Source organism: Rhinopithecus roxellana, chromosome 20 (genome assembly GCF_007565055.1).
Source record: "Rhinopithecus roxellana isolate Shanxi Qingling chromosome 20, ASM756505v1, whole genome shotgun sequence".
NCBI classification, from domain to species: Eukaryota; Metazoa; Chordata; class Mammalia; order Primates; family Cercopithecidae; genus Rhinopithecus; species Rhinopithecus roxellana.
Window position 1 is genome coordinate 67,093,629 of NC_044568.1, and position 12,091 is coordinate 67,105,719.

The following is a 12,091-nucleotide window of genomic DNA, read 5'->3' on the forward strand; positions in this document are numbered from 1 at the left end:
AAACAACTTTCAACTAGTAAACAGATAGGAAAGCATTTTACTAACCCACAGGAGTCAGGTTCACCAGTTTTTTCACCAGATAGATCTGGATTTGAATTCCAGGCTCACCCCTCCCTAGATGTGCATGTATAAATAAGCAACTTAAATGCTCTGAAGCTCACTTTGCTTATTTTTAAAATACATGCTTTGCTGAGTTATCATAGGGAGATGAGATAAGGCATATAGTGGTTAGGTGTAAGACTATCATCAAACCATAAAAATAATATGACGGACATAACATTAATATTGTTTTAGCCTCCTGGGGGTGTTTGCATTTTCATAACGAGCAATTCCTTTCTTAACCCAGCATTAGGAACTGTAATGTCAGAATTTCAGCCTTGGTGACAGACCTGTTGCAGGTTTATATCTGAAGATGGCTACTTAAAGAAGGTGTTCAAGAGCCCTACACAGTCCTTAGACAATGACCCTGAGAATCAGAAACTCAGGCCATATATGTGGAAGCAAAAAAAAAAAAAAAAAAAAGATCCTAGAGATTGGAGGGGTCACTGAGCAATAATCAGGCTATAATCACTGAATTCTGATGGGCTACCTGGAAATGGCTTAGGGTGGGATTACATATACCTCCTGCCACATCAGATTTCCTTCTATTTGGTCAGGGGTAGCATCATCCAATGAATAAATCTGTTAGTGATCTCCCTCACATAACCTAGGAATTCTCTCAGGATCCATTTCTCCAGTAGTTTTCAGAAAGGAATCAACGACAGCAAAGAGAGAAGTTCTTCCATTCCAAGAGCAGCCATCTTGCTTAACTGACAAACTAGAGAGAGCTGCAAGGAGTCAGTACATCCCTGGCACAATCCACTCCCTCTCATGACATATTATATGAGGCTGTGTGAGCCCCGCTTCCACAGTACACTAAAAACCCACGGTTCCTGCATTATTTGGGCAACTGACAAGCTTCTGAAGTTAAGATTCATGAACGCTGAGAGTGGTACCCAGTGGATTTGTGCCAGGTGAGCAGATCCTTCTCATTTCTCATTTTGGAAATTTCACATTTCATTCTGCTTTGTGAATCCCAAAACTTCATGATAATATAGATTAACATTTTACAAAAATATAACAAATATTGTTCTGCTTGAGGGAAAATCAGACATTAGCTTCTTATAAGAAACAAGGGGTCATGTTGAAGACTTCAGGATAACATATCTTGGAGAAGAAAAAGCCACTCAGTGGTTCACTCCCCAAGTCTGTGGGAGGGTTTTTTTTTTTTTTTTTTTTTTTAAAGAAAAGGTTATTTTCATAACTTTGAGACTACAATTAATTTCTGCAAAACTCATGGAAAAATTGTCTCTTTTCAATAATTTTTCCCCCATCTTTTTCCCCAAGAGTCTTTAAATTTGACAAAATTTTTCTTTTCAATTAAAATAAAAAAATTGAACAGATGTGCCTCAAGAGGGCTGGTGGCACTTTTAAGAACTGGTAATAATTTATTTAGAACCATGTATGGTAATATATCTTTACACACAAGTTGCACAGAAACACCCACTGCTTTTGGTGTGGTACTTACTGTTCCTTGTTGGAACACCCAGGAAACTTCCCTATGTCAGAGATCATGTATGACAGTCCTATCTTCTGTGCAAAAGGTCATCTCCCAGCAGAAGAATAGCTCGCCTAGTTAAAGGGATTACCAATTTTTAAACGCTCTGCCAAGCTGAAGACGGAGTGAATGAGTGAGAGAGGGAGATGTCAGATTTCAAATGCAGGGCACGCTCATTGTGCCCTCGGATGCTGAGCTGGGAGGAGGGGGAGAGAAACCTCTATTTAGAGATGATTGGAAAAAATCAGTGCTACACAGTGCACTTGAGAAGCAATGCAGGAGGCTGTTCTTGCCCTCTCCTAGGATATGACAAAATGGCCACCATGGAAACAGGAAGCAGCAGCAAATGGCTGCCACAGGTCTTCTTAGATGCTTGAGGAAGTGTCTACGTGTGTCCAGGCCTGTGTGGGGTATTCCTAGGGTAGCAGGCTTTTAAAGTCAGGGTGAAGAAAAGGGAGGCATTTAGAAGGAATGGACAATTGACAAGGAAAGTGGTCAGACAGCACCAAAGGGTAACGATCTGGGAAAACCCAAGGCTCCAAGAAAGTACGTTGACCCCAAGAAACAGAATTTACAGTATTTTAGCCACCCTGAAACTATATAACCATGCCAGCTCAAGTAATCAAAAATATCCTAGTCCCTGCAAACGCTCACTAGCCACTTTTTAAATATCCCGTTTAAAATGACCCCTTCACTACCCCGGGTAAGTTGGCAGGGGATTGGAGGCTCCATGGAGGGCTATCCCTAAGCCAACCTGCCAGGCAGGCAGGCAGGCAGGCAAGTTTCTGCCCTTCCCAACCTCCCGCTGCTAGCTCCCTTCCTCCTGAGAGTTGAAGACTTCCTAATGTTCCTGGTTGCATCAGACACCAATCTGGCCCAGCTTCCCTATTGGAAGGCCTCTGTGACAACCAGCCAATCTGATGCACCCATCTGAGTAACTATGTTTTCCCTCCTTCAGGACATGGTTACATTTAGTTCAGTTTTTTCCTTCCCAAGGCAGATGCCCAAAGCAAAGAGAGTGAAGCAGTCAGAATTTCAGACACTGTGAACAACTCCCCTTGGGGTACCTCTGGGGCTGGCGTCTTTACATCACAATGACAGAGAACTGGCCCTCACAGACTACGGCCACTGGGTCTTAGAGGTTTTGTTTCTCTGTGGGCGTCCATGTGCTCTGTTTCTTTCTCTCCTCACCACTCTCCAAACCACACTCACACAAATATACATCCCCATATGCAAAGATGCACATATGTATATTGTACATCAGTGTGACACTCACACGCACGTGGGGTATTAGCATAGCCGTTCCCCCCTCCCCCCTGAGTCCCTCTTGTGTTTCCCAGCACCCAGCATCCTCCAAAGCGGGCAGTGGCACACTACGGCTCATAAGCTAAATCCAGTCACTGCCTGCTCTGTAAATAAAGTTTTGCTGGAACACACGCCTGCTGATTCGTTTGTGTATCATCTGGCTGCTTTTGCACTAGAACAGGGTTGAGTAGTCACAAAAAAAGACCACGTGGTCTGAAATATTTGCTCACTGGCTCATTTAGAAAAAGTTTGCTGCCCCCCCCCAGTCTAAAGCAGCATCTTATATCTAGAAAATCTATTTCTTAAAAATTGTCAAAAGGTCTTTCTCTTATCTTAAAAGTGATTCATAAACCTGTACCTCTTAGAGTCATGAAGCCTTGTAATCAGAAGGTGTATTTTAGATTATTAGTCCTACTTATGGCCTAGTGCCTGATTCTCTGATAGGATACCTGTGGATGTCTCTTTTCTCTTGATGGTTCCAATAAAAGGCAGCACACAGCTGTTCACAGGGAAGCTGTGACGTTTCCCAAGAGCTCTGTTGGAAACCTCTTTTTTATCTGCAGTGAAAATCTGATTTCCTATCATTTCCACCCACTGGTTCCCATTCTACCCTTTGGGGCCAGTCAGGAAAAGGAGGACAATCCTCTTTGAAAAATCGGCCAGGCATGGTGGCTCGCGCCTGTAATCCCAACACTTTGGGAGGCAGAGGCAGGCGGATCACCTGAGGTCAGGAGTTCGAGACCAGCCTGTCCAACATGGTGAAACCCCGTCTCTACTGAAAATACAAAAATTAGCCTGGCATGGTGGTGCACGCCTGTAGTCCCAGCTACTCAGGAGGCTAAGGCAGGAGAATCACTTGAACTTGGGAGGTGAAGGTTGCAGTAAGCCGTGACTGCACCACTGCACTCCAGCCTGGGTGACAGAGCGAGACTACATCCCAAATAAATAAATAAATAAATAAATAATAAAAAAATAAAGCAGCAAGTATCTGGAGGTAACTGACATGCCTCACTTTTATGTTTTGCTTCTCCAGGTTAAAAAATAACCCCGGTCCCTTGACCTGTTCCTGGGGTGGTATGGTCTCAAGGCCCCACCACCTCTGTAGTTTCTCTTGGTGGCCAATATCCCTCTTAAACTTAGAAAGCCATGAGTACCGTGAAGACATCACATGCTTTCTCAAGATGAGCATTCATTCCTGGTCACCATGGTGCTGAGAGTTCACCAAGGAAGTGTGAGAAGCCTCTGGAGGGCAGGAACAGAGGCTTGCTGTTCTCTTTCTGAAGCAGCGGCACAGGGTAGCACCATCATCTAATCGGGTCCTAAGAGACCCTCTGAAGCTGGATATGCCAAGCCTTTGCATCGGTGGCTGGAGGCCTAGCGGGGATTCCACTGGAAAGCTGGCTCTAGAGAATGGTATATTTTGAATTAACCACTCAACAAATCATAAAGCAGGATTGTCAGACTCATTATGGGAAAAGCTGCCCTGAAAATAATGCCTTAAGGACGTGTTGTTGCTGCTGAGGATACAACTGGTATTAGTGGCTTAAGGGGCTCAGGAAATTTCCATGAGACCGTAACAAAGGAACAGCCAGCATTTGGTGGGAACAATGGAGGATGGACCCTTTTTTTTTCATCGATGAAAGGAGATCTTTCTTATTATTTGAAAATTTGCTACTCCAAACACCCACTTCTCCCCCTGGTGTACCATGTCAGAGTTACTAAGGAGGAGGTTTAAAAAAATAAAATCATTAAACAACCCCTCCCCACCGCAAAAGATGGCTCAATGAGGTCTCATTCCGTGGTAATGAGCTCCAATTTAACGCCATCATTATTTCTGACATTAAAGGCCTGAGAATAGTGTCACATGCCCAGAAGCTATTTTTTTCTTTTTAAAACCAGCTAATCCCAGAAATAAGAAACTGCCATGAGGGACAGTGAGTCAGGGCCTGTAAAAGTGCTTTAGGAGAGGACTGTGGCAACAGACTGACCTGAACGTGGGAGGCACAGCCTGCACAAGGCCCTTAGTCACCTGGGGCGGACAGGGCCCAGCTTGTGCACTGACTGCCCAGTGAGTAATTAAGAGCCTAGGTTTTGGCAGGATGCAGCAGCTCATGCCTGTAATTCCAGCACTTTGGGAGGCCAAGGCATGCAGATGAATTTGAGACTAGCCTGGCCAACATGGTGAAACCCTGTGTCTACTAAAAATTAGCCAGCCATGGTGACAGGCACCTGTAATCTCAGCTACTCAGGAGGCTCAGGCAGGAGAATTGCTTGAACCCAGGAGGCAGAGGTTGCAGTGAGTCAAGATCACACTACTGCACTCCAGGCTGGGTGACAAAGTAAAACTCTGTCTCAAAAACAAAAATGTCTAGGTTTGGTGTTGGATTCTAAGTTTGAGGCTTAGCTGCACTGCTTGTGCCAAAACCTTACGACTTTAGGGAATTTTACTTAAGTTCCTCATGCCTTGGTTTGGCTCATCTGTGAAATGGATCCCATAATAGTACCTACTACCAGGTGGAGACAAAATGAAATAGGAAGCAGGAAACAGACTCTAACATATCAAAGAGAGGAAAGGAATCTACAGGATGATGGACAGGGAGGGACATCTGGAAGCAACAGCTGGGCTCTGGGCTTAGAAATCAACCAGTGCCAAGGGGGGCAGATCAGAAGGCTCTAGAAGAACTTTTATAAGATGAAATTGGTAGGATACCCAATATATTTGGATACCCTGAGAGACAATGCACACAACTGGGGGAGACTTCAGGTATATGTCAATGACAGAAGACTAAGAAAAGCAAAAACAGAACCACTGAAAACAGAGTTCTTCAGGAAAGGAGAGTAAATGGAATACACTACATGGCTCAGGTAGGCTAAATATTGATCTGATAAAAATGACCATACCACGATATTGGCAAGATGGGAATTTTGAGGCCAGGAGTTCGACACCAGCCTGGTCAACATGGTAAAACCCCATCTCTACTCAAAAACACACAAAAAATGAACTGGGTGTGGTGGCATGTGCCTACAGTCCCAGCTACTCAGGCGGCTGAGGCACAGGACCCTTGAACCCTGGAGGTGGAGGTTGCAGTAAGTCGAGATCACACCACTGTACTCCAGCCTGGGTGACAGAATGAGACTCTGTCTCAAAAAAAAAAAAACAACAACAACAAAAAACCATTTTATTGAGCGATATGGCGGTAAAGTTCTAAGGAATCAGTTTAAAGCATTAAAAGAGTTTATCCATAAGGGAGTAGGAGCTAGATGGGGGATTTTGGTGTATTTCTGCAACAACGCTGGAAGGACTGTATCAATCTACAAACTGTATATATAAGTAACTTCGATAAAAGTAAAACTAAATAAAATTCCTATTGAAATAGGTCCCATCAATTGATTTCACCACCAGTTCCTCTGGATTTATCAGGATTAAGACCAGATTTAGCAGTTTCTCTGCTGGCTCTCTCAACCTTCTAACAGATGAAACGTTGAATAAGGCAGGTCAAGAGTGTTTCCAGAAGTGTATCTTTTTTTTTTTTTTTTTTTTTTTTTTTTTTTTTTGAGACAGAGTCTCACTCTGTTGCCTAGGCTGGAGTGTAGTGGCATGATCTCAGCTCAATGCAACCTCCACTTCCTAGGTTCAAGAGATTCTCCTGCCTCAGCCTCCTGAGTAGCTGGGGCTATAGGCACCTGCCATGACCCCCAGCTAATTTTTGTATTTTTAGTAGAGAGGGGGTTTCACTACATTGGCTAGGCTGGTCTTGAACTCCTGACCTCAGGTGATCTGCTCGCCTCAGCCTCCCAAAGTGCTGGAGTTACAGGTGTGAGCCACCATGCCTGACCAGGAAAGAAGTTTCATTGGCTCACAGGTCAGCATGACTGGCTGGGCTCAAGCAATCCTTCCACCTCAGCCTCCCCAAATGTTGGGATTACAGATGGCAGCCATTGTACCTGGTCTTTCCCTCCAATTTAAGCTGAACATTTCTTTGATCAAGTCAGTATGTTGCTTGTCAGTACGTTCTTGTCAGTCTCAGTGGGCTGACGATTGGGCCCATGACATCCCCCGTGATCATTGACAGTATTTTACCATTCCTGAAACTGCAGTTCCTGGTCCTCCCCCTTCCTCCATACAAACGTCACATTTAGTACTCTCAATCTAGACAGCTGTTCATATGCTAGTTCCTTTGAGATCAAAATTATGAACTCAAATTTGAAGCAGAGATGAGCACATACCAAAGATATTTGGTGTTGTTCACGACTTTAAAGTCGCTGGCGAGAAAATTGAGTTGCTACTGGTCATATGCATTCCTTCTCACATGAATCTTCCTTCTGATACTGTGTGCTGTTTCCCAGCTCTGATCACATTGAATAAACTATGAAAGTTGGGACCTAATCTCCAAAACGAAAGGACGATGATTCTTGCAGGAAAACACATTCTCTTGAGAGTCACCATAGCATCCAGTGGGTGAAAACACTGTTTCAAAAGGAAAAGTGCCAGAAAATACTGAATTGTTCAATTAAGAACATTGATTCTTTAGTGGTTTTCTACCTGTATGCCAACACTACAGATATCCTATTATGATATATATATGATACACACACACACACACACACACACACACATATATACACACACATATTTTTCTTTTTGAGACAGAGTCTTGCTGTGTTGTCCAGGCTGGAGTGCAGTGGTGCGATCTTGACTCACTGCAACTTCCATATCCTGGGTTCAACTGATTTTCATGCCTCAACCTCCCAAGTAGCTAAGATTACAGGCACCCCCCACCACATCCAGCTAATTTTTTGTATTTTCAGTAGAGATGGGGTTTCACCATGTTGGCCAGGCTGCACTTGAACTCCTGGCCACAAGTGATCCACCCACCTCGACCTCCCAAATTGCTGAGATTATGGGTGTGAGCAACTGCACCCAGCCCTATTTAATATTTTAAAATAATACTTTACATGAACAGAGACGAAAGGACCCAGATATACTTGTAATGGTACAGAAAACCCTGTTGAAATCATAAAAACTGGTATGGTAAATAACTTTCTAGATTTTATATTAATTGAGGCTTTGACATGGTCCCAAAGTAAATTGAACTCTGTACCCTTTAGATAACATTTTCAGTGTACTGTGTGCCAGACACTGACCTAAGCATCTTATATTCATCGTATTTTTTTTTTTTTTTTTTTTTTTTTTTTTGAGACGGAGTCTTGCTCTGTCGCCCAGGCTGGAGTGCAGTGGCCGGATCTCAGCTCACTGCAAGCTCCGCCTCCCGGGTTCACGCCATTCTCCTGTCTCAGCCTCCCGAGTTGCTGGGACTACAGGCGTCCGCCTCGTCGCCTGGCTAGTTTTTTTGTATTTTTTAGTAGAGACGGGGTTTCACCGTATTAGCCAGGATGGTCTCCATCTCCTGACCTCGTGATCCGCCCGTCTCGGCCTCCCAGAGTGCTGGGATTACAGGCTTGAGCCACCGCGCCCGGCCCTATGTCACATTCTTATTAACCCATTTGATAGATAAGGAAACCAAGCCCCAGAAGGGTAAAGACATTTGCCTTGGGATTGAAAGTTCATGTTAGTAAAGCCAGGACTACAAAGTGCCTATAATCCCAGCACTTTGGGAGCCCGAGGCAGGTGGATCACCACTGTCAGGAGTTTGAGACCAGCCTGGCCAACACGGTGAAACCCTTTCTCTACTAAAAATATAAAAATTAGCCATGTGTGGAGACACTTGCTTGTAGTCCCAGCTACTCAGAAAGCTGAGGTAGGAGAATCGCTTGAACCTGGGAGGCGGAGGTTTCAGTGAGCCAAGATCACACCACTGCACTCTAGCCTGGGTAACAAAGCGAGGGTCCATCTCCAAAAACCCCCCAAAAAACCAGCCATCTGGCCCCCATGCCCACAGGGTCACCCTGCACTGTGCTCTGCTTGTTTTTTCTTTAAGAAATTCTGAACTAATTGCCCATCATCCTACCCACAGCATCTAGACTTGTGGCTGGCACATAGTAGGCTGTTGTCTCCTCACTATTAGCAAATGGTTTTTCTGAAATTATTAGGACCCTATATGGCTACATAAAAAGACACCAATTGTTTTTCTTTCATAAGTGATTATGTGCCTAATACTTTAGAAAGGCCTATAGACTTGAACCTTACCACAGGTGCTTGGAACAGGGGCCCTGATATGTAAAACTCCCCAGGGATGCTATAGAAGTCCCAGGAATAGACCCTAATTACTTACCTTAAGTGCAGATATATAAGACATCTACCAATTTGTTTCACTACACACCAGTTGTCCCACAGGACTTTGTTAAGTATGCTTATATGTACATCTTAGAGTTACACTTTTAACAAGGTTTAGAAGAAAACAATGCTTACTATACACTTCTTGGGTTTTCTTTTCCCTTTGTTATTTCATAATCATCACCCTACCTGGAATAAATAGGCCAGGGCCTTAGAGGAATGTAGCAATTCTGTTGAAGTTATGGGAAAGTGGCCGAAGGGCCTAAATGGAAGACGGGGAGTTAGAAAATGGAAAGACACAATATTCCCTGTTAGCCTCCCAGCGGGCATCTTTCTCCACGCCTTTCTAGTTTGTATGATGGGAAGAAGCTTATGCGGAGGAGGGGATGGAGAATTAGGTCACACCCATGATAACTGAAGATTGGCTTATTTATGAATGTCTTGCACAGTGCAAGTGTACCATGTAGGCTCAAACTGGAGAAGGCTGTATTTTACCTTCCTAACCTCCTTTTGCAGCTTTAATGAAAGTTTTCAAAGGGGAATTGACATGTTTAATCGTTAACTAGAAGACTCATTTATTTATTTTTTTTCATTCATTCATTCAACACATACTAAGTGTATTAATCTGTTTCCATGCTGGTATGAAGAACTGCCTGAGACTGGGTAATTATAAAGGAAAGAGATTTAACTGACTCACAGTTCTACATGGCTGGAAAGGAAACTTACAATCATGGCAGACAGCAAAGGGGACGCAAGTACGTCTTACACGGCAGCAGGAGAGAGAGAGAGAAAGAAGGGGGCAGTGTGCCAGACTTATCAAACCACCAGATCTCGTGAGAACTCCCTCACTATCACGAGAACAGCATGGGGAAACCACCGCCATGATCCAATCACCTCCCACCATGTCCCTCCCTCGACCCATAGGGATTACAATTAAAGATGAGAGTTGGGTGGGGACACAGGGCCAAACCATATCACTAAGCACCAGGGTATCCTCCTGAGTACACAGATGGCCTACATTTCCCAACCTCCTTTGTGGTGAGGTGTGGCCATGTGGATGAGTTCTTACCAGTGCAGATGAGCCTAAGCGATGCCAGCTACTTCTCTGCCCAGACCTTAACACTGATCCTGTAGGTGGTGGCAATGCCCCCTGCAGTGTGGAAGCAGCATAAGAAAATGAACCTAAGTGGCTCTCTTGTGAGCAAGAAATTCACTTCTTTGCTCATCCAGCTGCTCTATTTGGGGGCATCTTTGTCAGCAGCCTTTGTACTTACATGGATGTCTAATAGCAGTCTATGCACTCATGGACTTCATAATCTAGACAGACAGTAAATACCAAAGATAATCAGGGAGGCCTCTCTGAGGAGGTGACATTTATGATGAGACCTGAACAGTAAGGATTATCAGTCATGCAAAGATCTGGGCACTCAGGCAGACAGAAAATCACATGCAAAGGCAGAAATTAACTTCTGTCTGAGGAATAGAAGAGTGATGTGGCTGCAATGCAGTGATGGGGTCAGAGCGACACTGGGTGAGGTTGAGAGGAGGCAGACGAAGAGTAAGTGGAAGCAGTTCTAAGTGTGACGTGAAGCCACTAGAGTGTCTTGAAGTAGGTATAGGCATGTGTATGGAGAGAGAGAGGGAGAGAAGGAAAGAGATAGCATTTGATTTGCATGTTGAAGATCAACTTTGGCGATGGCATAGAAAACAGATTGCAAGGATCAAGAATAGAAATGAGAAAAGCGAAGACAGAATTGCAGTGGTTCAGTGAGCAACGACGGTGGCTTGGACCAGGCTATTAGTAATGGGGATGTGGGAAAAGGCTGGATTCAGGGATGTGTTTGAAGAGAAAGTCAATGGGTCTGGCTGACAGATTGGAAGTGGAGGGTGAAAAACAGTTCTTATCTTGAGCATGTGGGTAGTGGTGGTATTTATTAAGCTGGGCAAGACTTTGGGAGGTCTTGGAAATGGGGGGACATCAAGAGACCTGTTTTGTGTGTGTGTTTTTTTTGTTTTTTGTTTTTGGAGACGAGTCTCCCTCTGCCACCCAGGCTGGAGTGCAATGGCGCAATCTTGGCTCATCGCAACCTCTGCCTCCCAGTTCAAGTGATGCTCCTGCCTCAGCCTCCTGAGTAGCTGGGATTATAGGTGTCGGCCACCATGCCTGGCTAATTTTTATATGTTTAATCAAGACAGATTTCACCATGTTGGCCAGGCTGGTCTCAAACTCCTGACCTCAGGTGATCCAACCGCCTTGGCCTCCCATAGTGCTGGGATTACAGGTGTGAGCCACTGCACCTGGCCAGGAGGCCTGTTTTAAAAGCGCTAAGCTTAAGATGCTTGTTAGAGGTTGACATGGAGAGTCTGGAGTTCAGGAGAGATTATTGAGGAGTCTTGGGCAAATCGATAGAATTTAAAGCCATAGACCTAGATGTGTGCTCTTAGGGAAAGGGAAATGGGAGAAAAAGAGGAGAAGACCCGGTAAAAAGTGTCTATCAGACATTTAGGCATCTTCTCACCAGTGTCTAGGATAAACAACACATCAGCATTTCTAGGGAAGTAGGGAAGAGCCTGCACTGTTGGTAATCGCAATTGGTACCATGAGAATTTCTTTCTGTGAGTGCTGGTGTTGGCCTGCATTGGCTCATGAGAGCTGTTTGTTAAATTTTCAGGAGTCGTGTGAGCCATTTATTAAATACAGCTATTATTGTGGAAGTCAGGTGGAGCATTTATAACACAGAAATCAGCAAATTATCCATAGGACGATCTTTAAAAATTTTTGAGAGCCTATTTATTAGCATACCACTGGTGTCCCCCATACTTTGTGTCCAGACTTATCAGAGAAATGGCATGGGATGCCCAGATGCCATCTGACTCACTTCTTACATAAGCTGACCCGTAAGCACACCATTTGTAGTACATGATGGCACGATCCCATTGGCTGGGAACTCCTA

The 12,091-nt window shown here is 44.3% G+C and overlaps 1 long non-coding RNA gene across 1 annotated transcript in view; it reads left to right on the plus strand.

Annotated features, from left to right (window-relative positions):
• Nucleotides 1-564: 564 nt before the first annotated feature.
• The window catches only part of LOC104655884, a 33,914-nt gene continuing 22,387 nt past the window's right edge, over nucleotides 565-12,091 (plus strand). The window contains exon 1 of the long non-coding RNA XR_747038.1: nucleotides 565-1,013. This is a non-coding gene — a long non-coding RNA (uncharacterized LOC104655884). The remainder of the gene's footprint in view (nucleotides 1,014-12,091) is intronic.